Here is a 19,676-nt window from a genome sequence, read left to right on the forward strand (position 1 = left end):
GCAGAGATCACCTCTGAGTAGGCGATATGCGATGGAGTAAAGCCAGATTTTTTTGAGACGGTCTATGTAGGGCATCTGTTTGAGGCCAGTAATTCTCTTTGTGAGGTATTTTTGTGGCCTTTCCAGTTGTTGGATATGTCTTGTGAGGTACATACCAAAAGGGGTGTTGTACTCTATAATGGGTCTAATGGATGCTGAGTAGAGGGGAACAATGACCTTTTTTTCTGGATGAGAAACCTTTTATTTTTGATGAGGTGTGCCATGTAGAAGGATTTTCTACTGTGGCGATGTGATTATCAAAGGAGAGACTACTGTCCACCTGTGTCCCAAGGTCTCTTATCACACTTTCGGTGTTAAGTATACTACCACCTATGTTGTAGTTCATGGGTACAGAGTTTTTACCAAATGGGATGACAATGCACTTTTTGGCATTGAGCTTGAGGCCATGGCTTTGACACCAGGCATCTGTCTCAGTGAGGCCCTTTTGTATGATGTCCACATCGTTAGGAGTTTCGATTATGGCTCCTAGTTTGCAGTCATCTGCGAACTTCATTAGCCAAAGACCTTCTGTTTTAGCCTGTACTTCAGAGAAGTAGATACCAAACAGGAGAGGACCCAGGACTGAACATTGTGGTACTCCACTTGTCACTGGTCTGAAGTCGGATTTGGAGTCTGCTACTTTCACAGTGTGGGTTCTGTCAGTGAGCCAGTTGGCAACCCATCTTGTGACATAGGGATTTATACCTAGTTTAGTGAGTTTATCTATAATTCCAGAGTGGGGGATGGTGTCAAAAGCCTTGGCAAGATCTAGATAAGCTGTGTGAACCACCTTACCCTTGTCTATGGCTTTGGCGACTGCTTCAAAGAAGTCTATGAGGTGTAGGAGACATTATCTGCCTTTTATAAACCCGAACTGGGTGGGGTCCAGAGTCTGGAGATTACTAATGTCTTTGTTTATAAGTTCCATGATGATACGTTCCATGGCCTTGCAGACCAGGCTCGTCAGGCTAATGGGGCAGTAGTTCCCGGGGTCCGTGGTGGCTCCTCCCTTGTGGAGTGGGATAACTGTCACTATGTGCCATTCAGCAGGCACAAAGCCTGAGGTGAGGCTATGATTGAACATGGTACTTAGGTGGGGTGCCAGTTTGTTCTGTAGTTCATGTAGAACGCAGCCTGGGATGTTGTCTGGTCTCATGGATGCTGTGTTCTTGCCTTTGGAGAGTGTGTTTTTTACCTGTGCAGCCATGATTACAGGAACTTTGCATTTTTTTGGTATAGAGATGGGCTCTTTAATGGGTGAGAGGGGGGTAAAGTTAGCACTGAACCTATCTGCCAGGATGTTGGCAATATCAGTTGGGTCTGTATATTTAGTGCCATTGTGCTGTAACTCAGAGCAGATCTGAGTGTTGCCATTGAGATTCTTGACATAGCTATAGAATGCTTTGCGGTTGTCTTTAGAATCAGTGGCAATTTTTTTTCATAACTAGCTTTGGAGGATTTTATCAGGGATTGCAGCTTCTTACTGAGGCTGACCAGGGAGCTCCTCCACCCATGGGATTTTACTCTCTTTTGCAACAGTTTCTTCCTTCTGTTGTACAGTTTGGCAGGGGACCACCAGATTGGCTTCCTTTTTTTGGAGGATAGTGTCTTGGTTCTGTTTGGGATAGCACGATCCATGCGCTCATGTAAGTGCTTATAAAATGCAATTGTGTAGGATTCAGTAGTCATAACTGTATTGTCCATCTGCATGGGTGTCATGAAGTTCACCACTTCTGTCTTAAGAAGCATGAAGTTGGCTTTGGAGAAATTTTTTACCATGGTTTCCTTAATGGGTGGTGGGGGCAGAATGTGGATATCTAGGGTAATTAGCTTATGGTCAGATTGGACCAATGAGTCATTGACTTCAGGTGTGGAAAACCGGTCACTCAGGACAAACCAAACCCCGTAACCAACACAAATAACCACAAAGTGAGCTAAATGCTACTCATTGCCAGAAGTCTAAGCCTCCAAATTCACACACTCAAGGTACTTCTCAGTATGGAGAATATTGATATCTGTGCAGTAACGGAAACCTAGTTCATGGCTCCAGAGACCACACCAGCACTACCAGGATACTACTCATTCCATACCTTCCAGCATCTGAACCTGGATCATAGCACATAGGGTGGGGATGTATCCATATTCATCAAGGATACCTACACCTCTCTCTACATCCTCTCTACAGGATATGTACCCATAGATTTTGCACAGCAACGTTCTTCCCACTCCACAGGGGTGGGGCCACAACAGACCCTTGGCATTCCCGCTCTATGAGCCTGATGAGTCTGATCTGCAAGGCAATGGAGCCAATCATAATGGAACTCAACAATAAAGACATTGGGAACCTTCACACAGTTGAGCACACCCAGTTTGGCTTCGTCAAAGGCAGATCATGCCTCCTGAACTGGGTGGATTTCTTTGAGACAGTTACCCAGGCTGCAGATGATTGAAAGGAGCTCCACACGGCATACTTATACCTCGCTAAGGCCTTTGACACCATTCCCAAGTCAGGTATCATAGATGAACTCACCAACCTGGGCATAAATCCATACATCACAAGATGGATTGCAAACTGGCTCACAGATAGATCCCACAAATTAAGAGTTGCTGGCTACGTGTCAGACTCTAAACTGGTAACAACTGGTGTCCCCCAGGGTTCAGTCCTGGGGCCCCTCCTGTTTGGTATATACTTCTCAGAATTACATGCCAACACAGGAGGGTCGTGGGTGAATAAGTTTGCTGGAAACTGTAAAGTGTTTGCCATAACAGATTCCCCGGATGACACAAATATTCTCCAGAAGGGACTCTATGAGACAGATGTGTGATGTCAGAATCATGGCCTCAAGCTCAATGTGAAAGAATGCATAGTAATCCCCTTTGGGGAAAACAAAGTACCCACAAACTGCCACATAGGTGTTACCCCCTAAAAACTGATGAGGTAATAAGGGATCTGGGGACACGAGTAGATAGTCATCTTTCCTTTGACAACCATGTTGCCAAAGTGGTTAGGAAATCTTATGTGGCCCATCTAATCAACAAAGGGTTTGCATCAAGATCAAAAGAAGTAGTGGTGGCCCTTTACTCTTAAGTCATCAGACCCATCATTGAGTACAATGCACCATTTTGGATGTACTTGACTAGGCATATCCAGCAGCTGGAGAGACCACAGAGGTACCTCACCAAGAGGATTACTGGCCTCATACAGTTGTGTTATGCAACACAACTGGAAAAAGTAAATCTGTTCTCTGTTGCGTACTGCCTACTCAGAGGCAAACTCTGCCTAACATACAGAGCCATGTCCAACACATAACTGTTGAACATGCTCCATCTAAGGAAAACAAAGTCGAGTCACACTACACACTCCAGGGATATGAACCTCATCACAGCAATGAATACAACATGTTGGTGGGATAGAGTACCATCCCAGAGATTTGCCTTACTGTGGAACAGAGTCCCAATGTACATCAGACAGAGCCCCTCGCTGACACTCTTCAATAGGAACCTTGATGAGTGGATGGGAAAAAGACAATTCACACCAGGGATTACATCAGCAGCCCCACTAGAAAGGGGCTTAGGGTACTAACTATTAGAACTAGGGCTTAGGAGACTAACCAATGGGGTGGTGAAAGCTGCACAACTTGCCTAGGCTAATGTATGCCTTCATGAAGATAGTCTACTACATACCTATGAACCTATGTGACAGGTACATGTCTACAGATAGTAGATGTGTACTTCATTGTATAGTCATGTTGTACAGCAGGCACATGCACCACATACACTATAATGCTTAAAGATACTGGTGGCTATTATGTACAGTGGGTGAGATGTGCACCTCATGTCTTTTGTGCCATTGGGATGTGTGCTGGGTGGGACAGTCCTGGATGGCTCCCTGTCATGGTCACCCACTTACACACATCTCTGCCCATCCATCTTTGGCTTATTACACTGTGTTCCCCCTACACATATAGGTACATAGGTAGGTAATAGGCTATCTGCCTGAAGGCATATATTAGTATGGCCAGAGTGTGCAGCTATCACCACACCTGGGGTTAGTTCCCTATGCCTCTGTATAGTAGAGCTGATGAAGTGATCCATGGTGTGACAGTTCAGTTTCACATACACTCATCAAGGCTCCTCTGGAAGAGTGTCAGTGAGGGATTCAGCTTAATGTAGGTTGGGAGCCTGTTCCAAAGCAAGGGAAGTCTGTGAGTTAGTAATGTATCCCTCCAACATGTTCTATTTATTGTTGTGATGATTATATCCCTAGAGCATGTGGCACAGTGAGCTTGGGTTTACTTCAGATAGAGCATGTACATCAGTTCTGCATTGGACATGGACCTGTCTGCTGGTCAGAGATCGCCTGAGTAGACAGTATGCAACAGAGTACAGATTGAGTTACTTCAGTCTTGTTGCATGGGGCAACTGTTTGAGGCCAGTAATCCTCTTGTTGGGGTACTTCAGTGGTCTTTCCAGCTGCTGAAGGTGCCTAGTAAGATTCATCGCAAGTGTGTCATGGTACTCTCTGATGGGTCTGATGACTGATGAGTAGAGGGAACCTCCTTTGAACTACATGCAAAGACTTTGGCAATTTGTGGGAACACATAGCATGATTTTCTAACCACTTTGTGAATGTGTTTCTGAAAGTAGAGATGACTATCCACATGTCCATAGATCCCTTATTATTACCTCCATATTTATGGTGTTGGCACCTATGTGGTATTTTTATGACTGTAGCTCGAGACCATAATTTTGACACCACATCTGTCTGACTGAGACCCTTTTTAAGGATGTCTCTGTTGTCCCAAACATCGATTATGACAACCTTTTTGCAGTCATTTTGCTAACCATAGCCCTCGTGTGTTTGACTGTACTTCTGAAAAGTATACACCAGACAGGAGGGGTCCCAGGACTGAGCCATGGGGGACAGCAGTTGTTACCAGATTACAGTCCAACAGGGAGACCACAATTCTTACCTTGTGGGATCTATCTGTGCCCCAGTTGGCAATCCATCAGATGACATACATGTTTGTGCACAGGTTGTTGATTTTGTGGATACAACGTGTGTGGGATGTTGGAAAAGGGCTTTTCAAGGTCTATGTAGGCCATGTGGAGCTCATTTCATTGATGTATGTCCTGGGTAACTGTCTTGAAAACTGTCTAGCAGATTTAGGGACCATGATTTGCCCCTCACCAAACCATGATGGGTAGGGCTGGGTGTTTGTAGGCTCCCAATAGCTCTGTTTATGAGTTCCATAATGATGGACTCCATGGCCTTGCAGATCAGGCTTATTAGGCTTATAAGACAATAGTTCCCATTGTCTGTTGTGCACCAACACTTGTGGAGTGTGCCAAATGTTGCTGTAACCCATTCAACAGTTTCATATCCTGTACAGAGGGTGAGTCTCAACAGACTGTTCAGGTGCAGGGTCTGTTTGCCTTGGAGTTCACATATGACACAGCCAGGGAGACCATGTCATCCCATAGACGTCATGTTTTTAGGTTTGGATAGAGCTGTTTAACCATTGTATATGTGATTTCTGGGTTTTCACAATCTCCAGGTATGGTAATGGGCCCTTTTGTCAGTGAGAGGGGGGTAAATATGTATGAATCTGTCTGACAAGATGTTGGCAATATCAGTCATGTACATGTATTCATTTACCCTTTGCACTGACTCAGAACATATATGAGTTTACATTGATATTTATGACATAGCTAAAGAAAGCTTCATGGTTCTCTATGGAATCTTTGGCAATATTTTTTGGCAGAGCTTGGCTTGGATAATGTTAGGAGTGCTCATTGTTTCTTGATGATACTGATCGGAGATTTATTGATCTTCTTTGGATTTTAACTTTCTTTGAACAACTTAAGTACTTGTATTACATAGTTTGATTATGACAGGGGTCCATTATATTATATGGGTCTGTTTTCATATCACTGTGTGTGCAAGGCAGGATTGGTGAATAGTGACGTGTCTGGAGTAAGAACTGCAACTGCCAGATATGTGTGGCCCACTGCTGTACTCAGGCATGGCCTAAGTGTGTGAGCATGCCCAGTATGACCTTTCAATATGTTGTTGACTGACATTTGCTTCATTTGTTTAAGTGTGTGAGCATGCCCAATATGACCTTTCAGTATGTTGTTGACTGAAATTTGCTAAATTAGTTTAGGTGTGTGAGCATGCCCACTATGGGCATATATACTATATGTGTGTGAAAAATCAAGTTGTTTTTTACTTCAGGGCTCACCTTTGTGGTTTACATCAACAAGAAGCACACTGTGCCTGCAGGGCTTCCATGAGTCAATTTGCATAGAATTATCAACATTTCTACATACAGGAGGGACAGCTATTATTTGTACATTTCTGCCTGGGGGGTCATACCTGATTGTTACTATGGGTGTACATAGGGTGAGGGGTACACCTGACACTTATACACATTTGCTAGGCCTGCACTGCTATGTCAGGTACTCCATTTCAGTCTGTACTATTGCCTATCGTACTGGCTTGAGGCATACCACTGTACTACAGAACTTAGCTTCCAATTACACTCATATTAGTTTGTGACTTCATAGCCTACCCAACCCACATCACACTGCCTGGCCTGCTGTTATCTGTCTGCATAGGCCAGTGGGGAGGTTACCCTCTTCAGAGGGCATAATACAGCATTTGTTTGTGTTTGCATTTGTCTACAACTGTCCTGCTGGCTGTGACTGTTAGGTATGTGACCCCCCCCAACTGGTATGTGTGAGTGACTTAAGTTGTGTCTGTGCCAGTAAAATGCTCTCATGGCTTAGTGGTTCAGTACTGTGACTATAGTGCACAGTATCCTGAGTTTGAGCCCTGTCACTGCTTTTTATTTTCCTGCTGGGCAGACCTGACTGGTTAAGGAACAGTAAAGCAGGTTTGAGCGTATTTGCTCGACTTTGCCCAACGTTGCCCAATGTTTCCCAGCGTTGCACTGGTTAGTGCGGTGCACAGCTACACGCAATTGTATTTAAATATGCTCAATACTGGTAAAAATGTGCTTAGCAGTGCTTTATATTGCTTAAAATAGGGTACTCATGCCTCAGGTGGTGCTGCAGGGCTGCCTATACACATAGTACACTCCCTATACATGTTTGAAAACAGGTAGTGTCAAGTTAGGCATCCCTTTTACTGTATGTGCGATTCAGAGAGTGGTGTCATTTCCAGGGTTCCTACTGAGACAGTGTATGTGCTATGCGTTGCCTCTTTGCCAAGGCCAGGGTATACTGGGCACGCCTCCTTCTGCCTACTGGGGCAGGCTTAGGTTGCTCCTCCTCCGAGTCACACTGTGCCTGTGCAGGCCTTGGCAATGGTGTGGGGCTGTTTGGCCCTGCCCCATGCTGTTCCTGCTGCAGCTGTTTCCGCAGGATCATATTGTGTAGCATGGCACATACCATAACAATTTGGGTACGTGTAGTTGGTGAGTACTGCAAGGATCCACCAGATGTGTCCAGGCACTGAAACCGTGATTTGAGCATCCCAAACACACGCTCAATTATGATTCTTGTTTGTGCGTGTGCCTCATTATGGAGTTCTTGTTCAGGTGTGTGTGCATTTCTGATGGGTGTCATCAGCCATGGCTCCAGTGCGTATCCAGCATCCCCTACTTGGTGACCGTAGGGAATGTCCTCATTGGCAAATAACAGCTGGGTCAGATGCCAAATGTGGGAATCGTGATAGCTTCCAGGGCATCCAGCACACACATTCATTATTATGCTCTGGGCATCGCACACAAACTGGAAGTTGATGGAGGGGAAGCCCTTGCGATTGATGTAGACCCTACCCCACTCACCGGGTGGTGCTTTGATGCATATGTGCATGCAGTCTATTGCATCCACTACCTCAGGTATTGTGCTATTTGGTGGAAAAGGCGCATATTGCTGGCCAATGCCTCATGAGAATTATGGAAATATATGTGGTCACCGACATGTGCTGACATGGCATCCAGGAACTGGCGGAGTACCCTGGATGCTGATGCCTGTGAAATCCCCATCATATCACCAGTTGGTCTTTGGAAGGTACCTGTAGCTAGTATTCTTAGGCCAACACATACCTTGGTATCCACTGGGATGGGTTCACCTCTGTTGGTTCTGTGTCTGAGGCGTGGCCGGCGCAGCTCAACAATTTGCTGTAGGAGGTCCCTGTCCACCCTATAGCGCTCCACTATCTCCATCTCATGTAGCAACTGGTAGGTTACCCTAGGTCTGTACACTTTTCTCCGTCTTCTCACTGTGGGTTGCTCACCAGCATTCACAACATCACCACCCTCAGCACCTTGCACATGTTGGTTTATGATAGCAAGAGCAGCCCCTAACATTTTGTCTGACTTAAGCTTTTTAAGCTTTCCTTCTTTGTATACTGCAGTGTTGCAGAGTTCTTGAGAAAAAACAGGGGGGGGTGGTGTTTGCAGAGTTTAAAGTGCTGGGCTGGGCTAGTCTGCTGCCTGTGTAACTGGCTGATTCTGATATATTTCACTTGGCAGCTCTGCTAGTTCTCCTTGGTTAACTTCCTACTACTTCTTTTCCTTCCTTTTGCCTTTCTGTTTCCACCCGGGGCAGCGCCGAGCGAACGTGGGCAAACGCGCACACATGCACACACATGCTGTGTGCATGTTTGCAAGGAGTTTCCTATCTTTTAACAGTGTGCACCTTGGGTTTGAGGTTTTCAAATAGGACAACTGTAGGCATGCCTCTTTGCAATCCTGAGCAGTTCAGGGCAAACACGAGCCACTGTGCTCCAATTAGCTTACAGCCTGTCTGACATACCCCCCTCATGATGTCACCTATATTCTAGTCTTCTACTCACCTACTCCTAATCTTACACTTTTGGGACATGCCTCACATGCTGGGGAAAATTGGGATTCACTATCCTTATCCTCATTTGCATAAGATTGCCTAGTAATGCATGGTTACATCTCTCACACTGAGCTCCCCCCCCCTTAGCAACCTCTAGTCAGTAGCCATGTTGTCTTCAGCCTGCCATTCACCTGCATGGCAGAATAAGCTTTTTAGTAAAAATGCCTATTTTTGGCTTTTTTTAAATGATCTTTTTGTTTTTTAAAGCACCGCACATTTGCGCGGTGCTGCACTATGCTTAAACATCGGAGATCGGGGGAAAAAAGTTAAATTTTTATCTTTTTAAACATTTTGCAATGCCAATGGCCTTATATTTGGCCATTGGCATGCTTCCTCAACTGTGTGCATCCTTTATTTGGAGCTGTCATAGCTCATCCAGCTATTTGCAGAAATGTACTCCGTTACCAACGGAGTACATTTCTGCAGGTAACACTAATCTTCCCCGGACAGGTTAGTGTTTGCTGGATCACAAATTTACCTTATTTGCATGGCTTATACCAGCAAATGAGGTAATTTGCATACCATGACACTGTCTGTGCAAGACTAGCTTTAGCAGCTCTCGTGCACGCCCCTGACGGCTGTTCCTGGATCGCATGGCAGACATATTGACGGTGTGAGCTCCTACACTCATCTTGCACTCCGTGCAAACTTTCGTGAATCCAGGGGTTGGTATTCCTAAAGGAGAACAAGTTCATGTGGTACCTTGCTCTGCAGTTCCTGGATTTTGAAGATTCACACAGATACAGAAAAACAGTACTTGACTAATCTCACTATATTTTCCTGACTGATCTAAAGAATTACTATTCCCTGGTTATTTACTAATACAAGGCAAGATGAAGTAGGTGAGTGATCCTTCTTTGTCAGGTTTCAAAAACAGACTGCCCTGAGACTTCTGTCTCATCTAGTACTAAAACATAATTTCAGTGCTGACTTACAGAATTACATCACACGATCTGGTCATCTGACTTTTTGTTCCCACACTAACCCTTTACTAGAAATTGAACCAGAATCTAGCACTACATGTCATAATACACACAGAGTTTTGCTAAGATGTGTTATAGAATCTGGAAGCTATAAAACCATTTCAAAAACTTCCACCCTTCCAGGCTAGCAATTATTTCACCCCTTAGGAGAATACAAAATAAGATCAACGAAGTTAAATGGATAGTAGACTTGCGGGCTGATCAAAAGCCCGGTTTGAATGCAGTACTTCCAATAAAACCTGTGCTAAAGGGACGGCACCCCTATTAAGAAGTACTGAATAGTCAGAAAGAAGTTGTTGTCCTGTTCTGAAGCTTCTGATTGGTTGATTGTCATACTTAAACAATTTGCTGAAGCAGAACAAACTGAGGATCTGAAGAAGGCTATTAAGCTGAAAGCGCTTATCCATTTTCTCTGCTGAAGCTGCAACTTAATTTTCTTTTGTTTTTATGGTTTTCAAGTTGTTTTATTAAAAGGATTTTAGCTCCATGGTGGTCCATCATGGATATTTTGTTTGCTGTGTTTCTCCTTAGGAGAATACAGTAGGATTCCTAGTCCTGGTTTTCACAAACATTTTGTCTCTGGCTGCAATCAGAACTGTAAGATACAATCTTTTAGGCCTAAACCGGGTAAATTAATTTCAGATTATTTTTGAAAGTTAGCTGGACTGAAATTAACCCTTTCTCTTCCAGTATCCTCTGTTACAATATGCGCATTTCAATAGTTACAATACAGTCTGACATAAAGATGCATTTCTTTTCTGTCCAGTAGGACCCACTGTTGGTACATTCTTAACACAAGCAGCTTTACAGATACATTTTTAACACAAATACCTGTACAAATCAGCTTGGTATAGAAATGACATATAATTCTTTACAAAACTCCAGCTAGCTATGCTGGCATATGTTACACATTCACTGTCCTACTTCTCCTGGCATAGCTGGCAATACCTGACATCATCACACTGCTACTGTTATTTACTGGTCAGTACCAGCAGATTTTACTGCCTAGCCAGAAACCTGACTTTAACATAAGCAGGGGTTGCTGAACATTTGTAAAGGTCAGGTGTCATGCCACTCTAGTGTCTAATGCCTAACTGATTTGTCTTTTTCTGATTATTGGAGTGTAATCACTGCATTCCATGCACTGCAAATAAGTTTAGACAAGTGGAAAAATGCATTCACTTACATAGGAAAATCACTTTAACACCTACAACAGGCTCAACAGCAGCATCATAGGGTTTTAAATGAAGGGTTAATTATGAATCCAGGTACTTCTCTTGAAGTGTGACAGTTATAAGATGGGTGCGTTTTCTTTAGGGGTAGCCTTTATCTCAAAAGTACTTTCATCAGCAGATGGCATTTCAAGAATGAATTTTTTCCAGAGGTATTGCAACCCATCTTTTCCAGTGACTATACACTATGGTGAAGAAAGCATACTTACTGATGTCCCTGCTACATTCCAATTCTCACCTATGGTCACATATTTTGGGTTGTGACATAATAGATTCTATATTTATGTCCTCTCTTGTGTCACATGGTGTGGGATGTGACATCACAGATACTATATTGTCATCCTCAGCTATGGTTACATTCTATGAGTTGTGACAGAAAGAATGAGGTTGCAGATATGAGTCAGAGAAATTAATTTTCTTTACAGGGTCACCGGACTGTCATTCTGTGACATGACTGTAAGCTTTGTGATACAGAAGAGCTCCAGGGTACAACTGCTGCTTCTTCTGACTGAAATAACCAGCTGGGGTGGCCTAGACATTTTATAAAGATGATCCCAGGTGGCTCCTTTGAGTTGTTCTAGGAAAATCCCTGTCTGATACTGTTCTGAGGTGACTGACAACATGCAGGAAATAGTTTATATCCTTTGACTGCAAAAAAAAACAAAAAAAACCCTCTCTTCCCCAAAATGCATTTACTTCAAAAAGACTATTGCTAAATAATAAAAGCATTTTCATAGCAAGTTGAAATGTATTAACCTTTTACGCTCATCAGCAGTTCATTAGAACTTCTACAGAAGTGTGAAGCCTTGACCTTAAATAACACCATTAATAACATTACACACAATCCGTTAGCAGATTGGTTCAGTTATCACAATCTTCAAGGTGTTAATAGTTTTAATTTAAAAAAGTCTTAACAGAAGTTATCTTATTTAAGCATAGGACACGGTTTAGCCTTTAATCTGACCTGCCAGTAGCACTCCCTGTTCTCTAACTTCTCATTCGTATTTCCCTCTTTCATTTATTTTAGTAACATACAGCACTTAAAAAGACAAGTTATGAATGTCATCTTTCTCTGGAATATGCTTTGCAGGCATATTAACCAATGCTCTTTTTTGCCAGTGTCATGAAATAGATGGATAAATCCCCGAGTACAGCCTAGGATGACCTGCATTTTGATTTCTGGCTTGGACATCTGAGGTGCTGGCAAGGAGAAGACCAGCAATTCTATTCAGAGGGGAGAATGTGTCCTCAGAATTGCCTCATGGTCAGTCCTTACTGGAGGCTGTTGATGTACCTAAGGGTGTTGTCCATAGGGAGGAGGGAGCATTGTTCAGTAAATGTAGGAACAGTCTGATACCCCAATGCATCCAATTGCATGGCCCGCCCTGGACACTCAATTGTATGCAAAGGAGAAGGCAAGTCAGGGCACTTAAAAACACTACTTGGCAGCAATAGGACACTGCACAGGTATCATGATCTCCTCAATGGCTCTGAGAATGGGCTCAGCATGAGGTTAATTTAGCTGGGGTGGACAGCCTGTTAGAGCAATTAGATGAAGAGAAGCACTGGGATAGCTAATGGTCAGCTACAAGGAGCAACAAATAGAAAAACAATGTTGTTTTCCTAATACTATTGACATGTTCCAATTGTGTAACCCAAAATGTTGTTAAGTGCTTTCCACATAAAATACCCTTACAAACACTATACCTTGCCAAATAAATTATTTTAAAAGTATTACAGGCTTGTATAAACACATAACTTTTAATTTTTCAGTGAAGCTGGAGGTATAAATAAATCTGTGATTCTATGTGTGTACTCATGTTTTTAATACTTTGTATATGGAACAATTGTAACATTTTAGGTATCAAACAGTTGTCATTCTCCTGGGTGACCTGAGAGTGCCCGGGATCCCCAGGATGAGATAGGATCTATGTGTAAGGAAAAGGAAGTTGGGGATGTCCTGCCCAGCCTGCTGCCACTACAACCCTCATCATTAGAAGAAAAGTGAAATGAAGTAAAGGAATAAAAGAGAAAATTAACTTTTGCTGGGGAAGATGGGAAGATGACTGAGAAACTAAATACTTACTAAGGACAAAAGGGGAGTAGGGTCCAAGATGAGAAGGGAGTTGGACATTAGTTTAAGGCAAGTCAGCAGATGGGAAGTAAACAGTGAAAAGCTCAGGGAGTAGGAAAGCTCTGTCTCCTTTAAAAGCACTGTCACTAATTAAACTGCATAACCTTTACCAAATGAGCCCCTATTGGATTGAGAGCAGGCACTGATGCTATCTTTTTCTCAGTGGAGCCCTTGAAACAGCCCATCTTGGATTGTAACTACCTGGCAACAAATGCTCAAAAATGACAGTTTGACTCTGCAAACACTCATAGCCAGAGCCAGATCTTGGTCAAAAGGAACCCTAGGCAGGCAATGAATCAGATCCCTCAGCCATAACAATATCCTATTATTAATCTGCTTCTTCCTGGTTACACAAAATACTGTTCAAACCTGTCAGCATGGATATTATTTGCTCTTTCACTTTTACAATTGGATATCCTAAATTGGCCGTAGGTGTGAGTGTATGTATGTATGTGGTATGGAAGAACAACTGTGGCAGATTTAGTGACCTGGTGCTGTGAACACTGGTTCTAGATGATGGCTACTGATCCCATGTGGAAAAAATAGAGAAAACGGACTTGTGCATGGATGAATGGATGGATTGGCATAAAAGTTAAAGCTTTTGCAGCAAACATAATTAAAGCTGTTTGATAAATAAATAAAAAACTCACATTGAAAAAAGACTTGGCATAAAGAACAGCAAACTTCTTTTCCTTTGAAATTTTCATTTACTGAAAATGCATTTAGCAACTCATTAGACTACAAGAGATGTGCTGGGATTCACATTAAAACTGAATATAGTGAAGCACAAACATCTTGGGACAGCCTACAGGTTACAAGCACTATCTGGTAAAGTGATTTGATCAAACTAACACTGGACAAATGAAAGCTGAGGGAATCAAACCGTGCACTGGATGAAGCAGTTCATAACATACTCATCAAGTTTATTCATAGCCATATTAAAAAAGATATTCAAGAGTCGACAGGTTAAGGAAACCTAGGATTTTACTCAAAGACCACAGATCATATGATAATGCTCCTGTTTATTGCAATTGAATCAGAAGCTAAGTCCACACAAATATTTATGCACACACCTGTATACACACATATGCACACACCTACCTTTCCATAACAAATATGGCAGAACCAAAAACACAGTGGAATCAAAACCAGAGTTGTGTTGCATAGTAATTAGATGTCTTCGCTCCTTAGAACTGCACTTACTAAAATATACAATAAATCACTTTTTCATGGTTCAGTGGTTCTTTTCAAGCTAAAATACAGAGCTATAAGAATACCTCAAATAAACCATGACAGACAGCTCTTATAAACTTTGTCCAGAGCACAGGATTCTGAACAGCATCAAAGGTAATCCAGCCAGCAGTTCTGGGCACTAAAACACCTGAATATTATGTATTGTTTCCACAATTTCCATTCACTTCTATGTAATTTGCTCCTTCCCTTTTCTAAAGATCCCTCTTCCAGTTCTTTTATCTCTTTTATAATATTCAGTACTACAAATACAGTTGGTTTAGACTTTGATTTCCATTTTCTAGTAACTGCTTTTTTGGCAGCCAACAGAATTAAACTCATTAAGGCCTTAATATGTTTAGGCAATTCAGATAATGTACCACAACTAAAAATTATCATTTTCTTACTTACAACCATTTGCTTACTCAATATTTCTGACAAAAGTACTCTGAAGAGAGTGTTTAAAATCTGTCAACTCATTACACGCCCAGAACATATGTTCCCAGTTACCTATTTCTTCTCTATCACACCTCTAACATTTACTATCTACCTTAGGAAATATACTTGAAAGTCTGCTTAGGATATAAAAATACTTATGTAAACACTTCCAATCAAAGATCCTAAACCTTCTGGACTTGGTTGCATACTTGGGAGCCATACATGTGTTTTCCCATTGTTTTCTTGAGAATTGCTTTTCCTGTCGCTGTTCCCAGTTTTATGGTTATAATGCAATATTTTATATGCTTTACTAATTATCCATTTTTAAAAGCTGCTTCTGTTCTAGATTCAGCTAAAAACTCTACCAGAGCAGGTCTTTCACTTAAAATTCCTCTGTCCCATTCTGTTTGCCTGTACTTTTGAGATCAAGCCCTGGTAGGGAAGACAGTCTCTAGCCTGCAATCCAAATGTCTTCTTGGCTTCATCTTACTCTATTACTTTTCCTGCTTGAGGTATTTGCTCCCAATAACTTGGTTCCTTTACCAGGTTTCTCCAGTAAATTCCAGCCTTCTCTTGCCTATTTTCTGTAATCCTACTTACAGTCATCCATATTGGAGAAATCTCCTTTCTCATAGGTTCATAGATAGGTATTGGCCCTGGGGCCTATACAAGCCCAGCCAAAAAGGTACCCTGGCTTTTGCCACCCAAGAAAATTATTTTCCTATGCCACTGTTGAGCAGAGCCACAGAGGTGATCCCCGGGGTGAATTTCCTACTTCCCATCCAATCATCAAGACTTTTCTTGAAGAGTGCTAATGAGGAGCTTTGTTTGATATAGATAGGTAGTTTAGAGTATGGGAAGTCTCTGGGACAGGAATCTATCCCTCCGGCATGTTCTGTTTATTGTGGTGACAAGGTTTAGGTCCCTAGAGCGTGTAGCTCAGAGGGATTGGGATTTCTTTAAGTGGAGCATGTCCAACAGCTCTGGGTTTGACATAGCTTTGTATGTTAGGCAGAGATCACGTCTGAGTAGGCGATATGAGACTGAGTAAAGCTGGAGTTTTTTGAGACGGTCTGCGTAGGGCATCTGTTTGAGGCCGGTAATCCTCTTTGTGAGGTATTTCTGCAGCCTTTCCAGTTGTTGTAGATGTCTTGTGAGGTACATACCAAAAGGGGCGTTGTACTCTATAATGGGTCTAATGAGTGATGAGTAGAGGGGAACAATGACCTCTTTTTTTCTGGATGAGAAACCGTTTGTGACGAGGTGTTCCACGTAGAAGGATTTCCTGACTACGGTGGCGATGTGATTATCAAAGGAGAGACTACTGTCCACCTGTGTCCCAAGGTCTCTTATCACACTTTTGGTGTTAAGTATACTACCGCCTATGTTGTAGTTCATGGGTACAGAGTTTTTACCAAAGGGGATGACAATGCACTTTTTGGCACTGAGCTTGAGGCCATGGCTTTGACACCAGGCATCTGTCTCAGTGAGGCCCTTTTGTAGGTTGTCCACATCGTTAGGAGTTTTGATTATGGCTCCTAGTTTGCAGTCATCTGCGAACTTCGTTAGTTAAAGAACTTCTGTGTTAGCCTGTACTTCAGAGAAGTAGAAACCAAACAGGAGAGGACCCAGGACTGAACTCGGTGGTACTCCACTTGTCACTGGTCTGAAGTCGGATTTGGAGTCTGCTACTTTCACAGTGTGGGTTCTGTCAGTGAGCCAGCTGGCAACCCATCTTGTGACATAGGGATTTATACCTAGTTTAGTGAGTTTATCTATAATTCCAGAGTGGGGGATGGTGTTGAAAGCCTTGGCAAGATCTAGATAGGCTGTGTGAACCACCTTACCCTTGTCTACAGCTTTGGTGACTGCTTCGAAGATGTCTATCAGGTTTAGGAGACATGATCTGCCTTTTACAAACCCAAACTAGGTGGGGTCCAGAGTTTGAATATTACCAATGTCTTTGTTTATAAGTTCCATGATGATACGTTCCATGGCCTTGCAGACCAGGCTCATCAGGCTAATGGGGTGGTAGTTCCTGGGGTCTGTGCTGGCTCCCCCCTTGTGGAGTGGGATAACCGCCACTGTGCGCCATTCAGCAGGCACAAAGCCTGAGGTGAGGCTATGAGTGAACATGGTACTTAGGTGGGGTGCCAGTTTGTTCTGTAGTTCATGTAGAATGCAGCCTGGGATGTTGTCTGAGCCCATGGATGCTGTGTTCTTGGCTTTGGAGAGTGTGGTTCTTACCTGTGCAGCCGTGATTACAGGAACTTTGCATTCTTCCGGTATAGAGATGGGCTCTTTAGGGGGTGAGAGGGGGGTAAAGTTAGCACTGAACCTATCTGCCAGGATGTTGGCAATATCAGTTGGGTCTGTATATTTAGTGCCATTGTGCTGTAACTCAGAGCAGATCTGAGTGTTGCCATTGAGATTCTTGACATAGCTATAGAATGCTTTGCGGTTGTCTTTAGAATCAGTGGCAATTTTGTTTTCATAACTAGCTTTGGAGGATTTTATCAGGGATCGCAGCTTCTTACTGAGGCTGACCAGGGAGCTCCTCCACTCATGGGATTTTACTCTCTTTTGCAACAGTTTCTTTCTTCTGTTGTACAGTTTGTTTATGGCAGGGGACCACCAGATTGGCTTCCTTTTTTTGGAGGATTGCGTATTGGTTCTGTTTGGGATAGCATGATCCATGCAGTCATGTAAGTGCTTATAAAGTGCAATTGTCTAGGATTCAGTAGTCATAACTGTATTGTCCGTCTGCATGGGTGTCATGAAGTTCACCACTTCTGTCTTAAGAAGCATGAAGGTGGCTTTGGAGAAATGTTTTACCATGGTTTCCTTAATGGGGGGTGGGAGCAGGATGTGGATATCTAGGGTAATTAGCTTATGGTCGGATCGGACCAATGAGGCATTAACTTCAGGTGTGGAACACGGGTCACTCATGTTGGTAATGACTAGATCTAGGATATTGTTGCCCCTGGTGGGGGTGTGGATACGTTGATCCAGGGCATTGGAGTTTATGAATTCCAGAAAGCGTTGAGCGAACGAGTTGGTACATGAGTAGTTTTCCCAGTTAATGGTGGGATAGTTGAAATCTCCCATTATTAGGGTGTTTGGTTTAACCCTAATATTTTCCAGTACATCAAGAAAAGAGGAGTGGGAATCTTGGGGCATGGTGGGCGATCTGTAGCAAGCTAAAATTTGGATTGCAGTTTTGCCCAGAGTTAGTTGCACTTGGATAACCTTGGCTGCATTATGCTGAGCAACTAGTCTGGAGGTGTGGATATCCTTAATGAATATAGACACACCTCCGCCTTTGGTGTTCTGGTCCAGGTTACATGGCCGAAAAGTGTGGTATGAGTTATAGCCTGGTAGTGCAGGGGTGCTCTCTGGATCCTTGAACCAGTTCTCAGTCACTGCACAGATATCGATGTTCTCCATTTTAAGGAGTGTCTCGAGTGCATTTTGAGATTTAGACTTCTAGCATTGAGTAGCATCACCCTCAGTTTTTGCTTGCCTGTTCCTGTTACGGTGGTGAATTTGTCATTTGAACCTTGCCTAAAAAATGCACTATAGGGGCGGCAAGAACCTTTACCAGTATCCAGAATCCCAGGGGTGACAGGTGCAGGCCATCTCTGGCAAAGCATCATGGTCTGTCGACCATGTCATCCCAGGCAGACAGATACTGGATCCCTTTAGAATGGCACCAGAAGCTTAGCCAATTGTTGAAGTCAATCATTTTGTCCTTGTACTGTGGCATCATTCTGGGTGATGGCAGAATGCTACTCAGGGCTAGGGTCATACCTGCCTGGGCTACAAGATTGGAGAGCTCTTCCATGTCTCTTTTCATGTAGTCCAGGGAGGTACGTCTCAGGTCGTTCACACTAACATGGACAATGACAGAGTCATATTTGTATTTGTTTTGGAGTGACCTGAATGCATGGGTTATGTGGCGGATCCTGGCACCTGACAGGCAGCTGACAGTAACCTTCTCCTTGTTTGGCCTGGTGAGTGTGACATCAGTTTGCCTGACTATAGAGTCACCTATGACTAGTGTGTTGGGTACGTTGTTTTGCCTTATTGGCTGTGGTTGAGTGGCACACTGAGTTTGCGGGCTATGTGTCATTTGGGTTGTGTTGGGGGGTGGAGGTTGCTTGCATTTCTGCTTTGGAGGTCTCTGTTGCTTGAGCAGATTATTGTTGAGAGCCTCCGCGAATGTTTTTGTGTTTCTATGTGTGGATTTTGGTGGTCTAGATTTAGTGAGACTATGTGATGAGTGTGGTGTGGTGCAAGTGTTTACCTTCTCCTCTTGACTGTCAAGTTCAGTCTTGTTTGGAGAGAGCTTTACCTCCAGTTTGGCTAGATAAGTGCATCTCTCACAGGTTGTAGTGTTGGGTGGTAGGAGAAGAGGGTTGTCTTTGTACATGAGACTTTCTACATTGCCCCAAGATGCCCAGATTCATCAGATAGACAGGAGGGAACACTGGGAGCTGACCTTTGGACATGTCTGAATAAAAAACTATTTTCCTGTAGACAAATGAGGAAAGTGAGTACAAGAGCTGTTTTCCTCTAAGCAAGTGAGGAAAGTAAGTACCAAAACTATTTTCCTCTAGGTAATGAGGAAGGTTGAGTGCTGTAGTAATTAGTAGGTTATTTAGTGCTTACAAGTTCTGAACAAGTGCTGATCACGAATAAGCAAATTCAAGTGCTAAAACTAAGAATCTGTATCTGGACTAA

This window comes from Protopterus annectens, chromosome 6.part0 (genome assembly GCF_019279795.1).
Source record: "Protopterus annectens isolate FY-2018-M chromosome 6.part0, PAN1.0, whole genome shotgun sequence".
Classification (NCBI taxonomy): Eukaryota; Metazoa; Chordata; order Ceratodontiformes; family Protopteridae; genus Protopterus; species Protopterus annectens.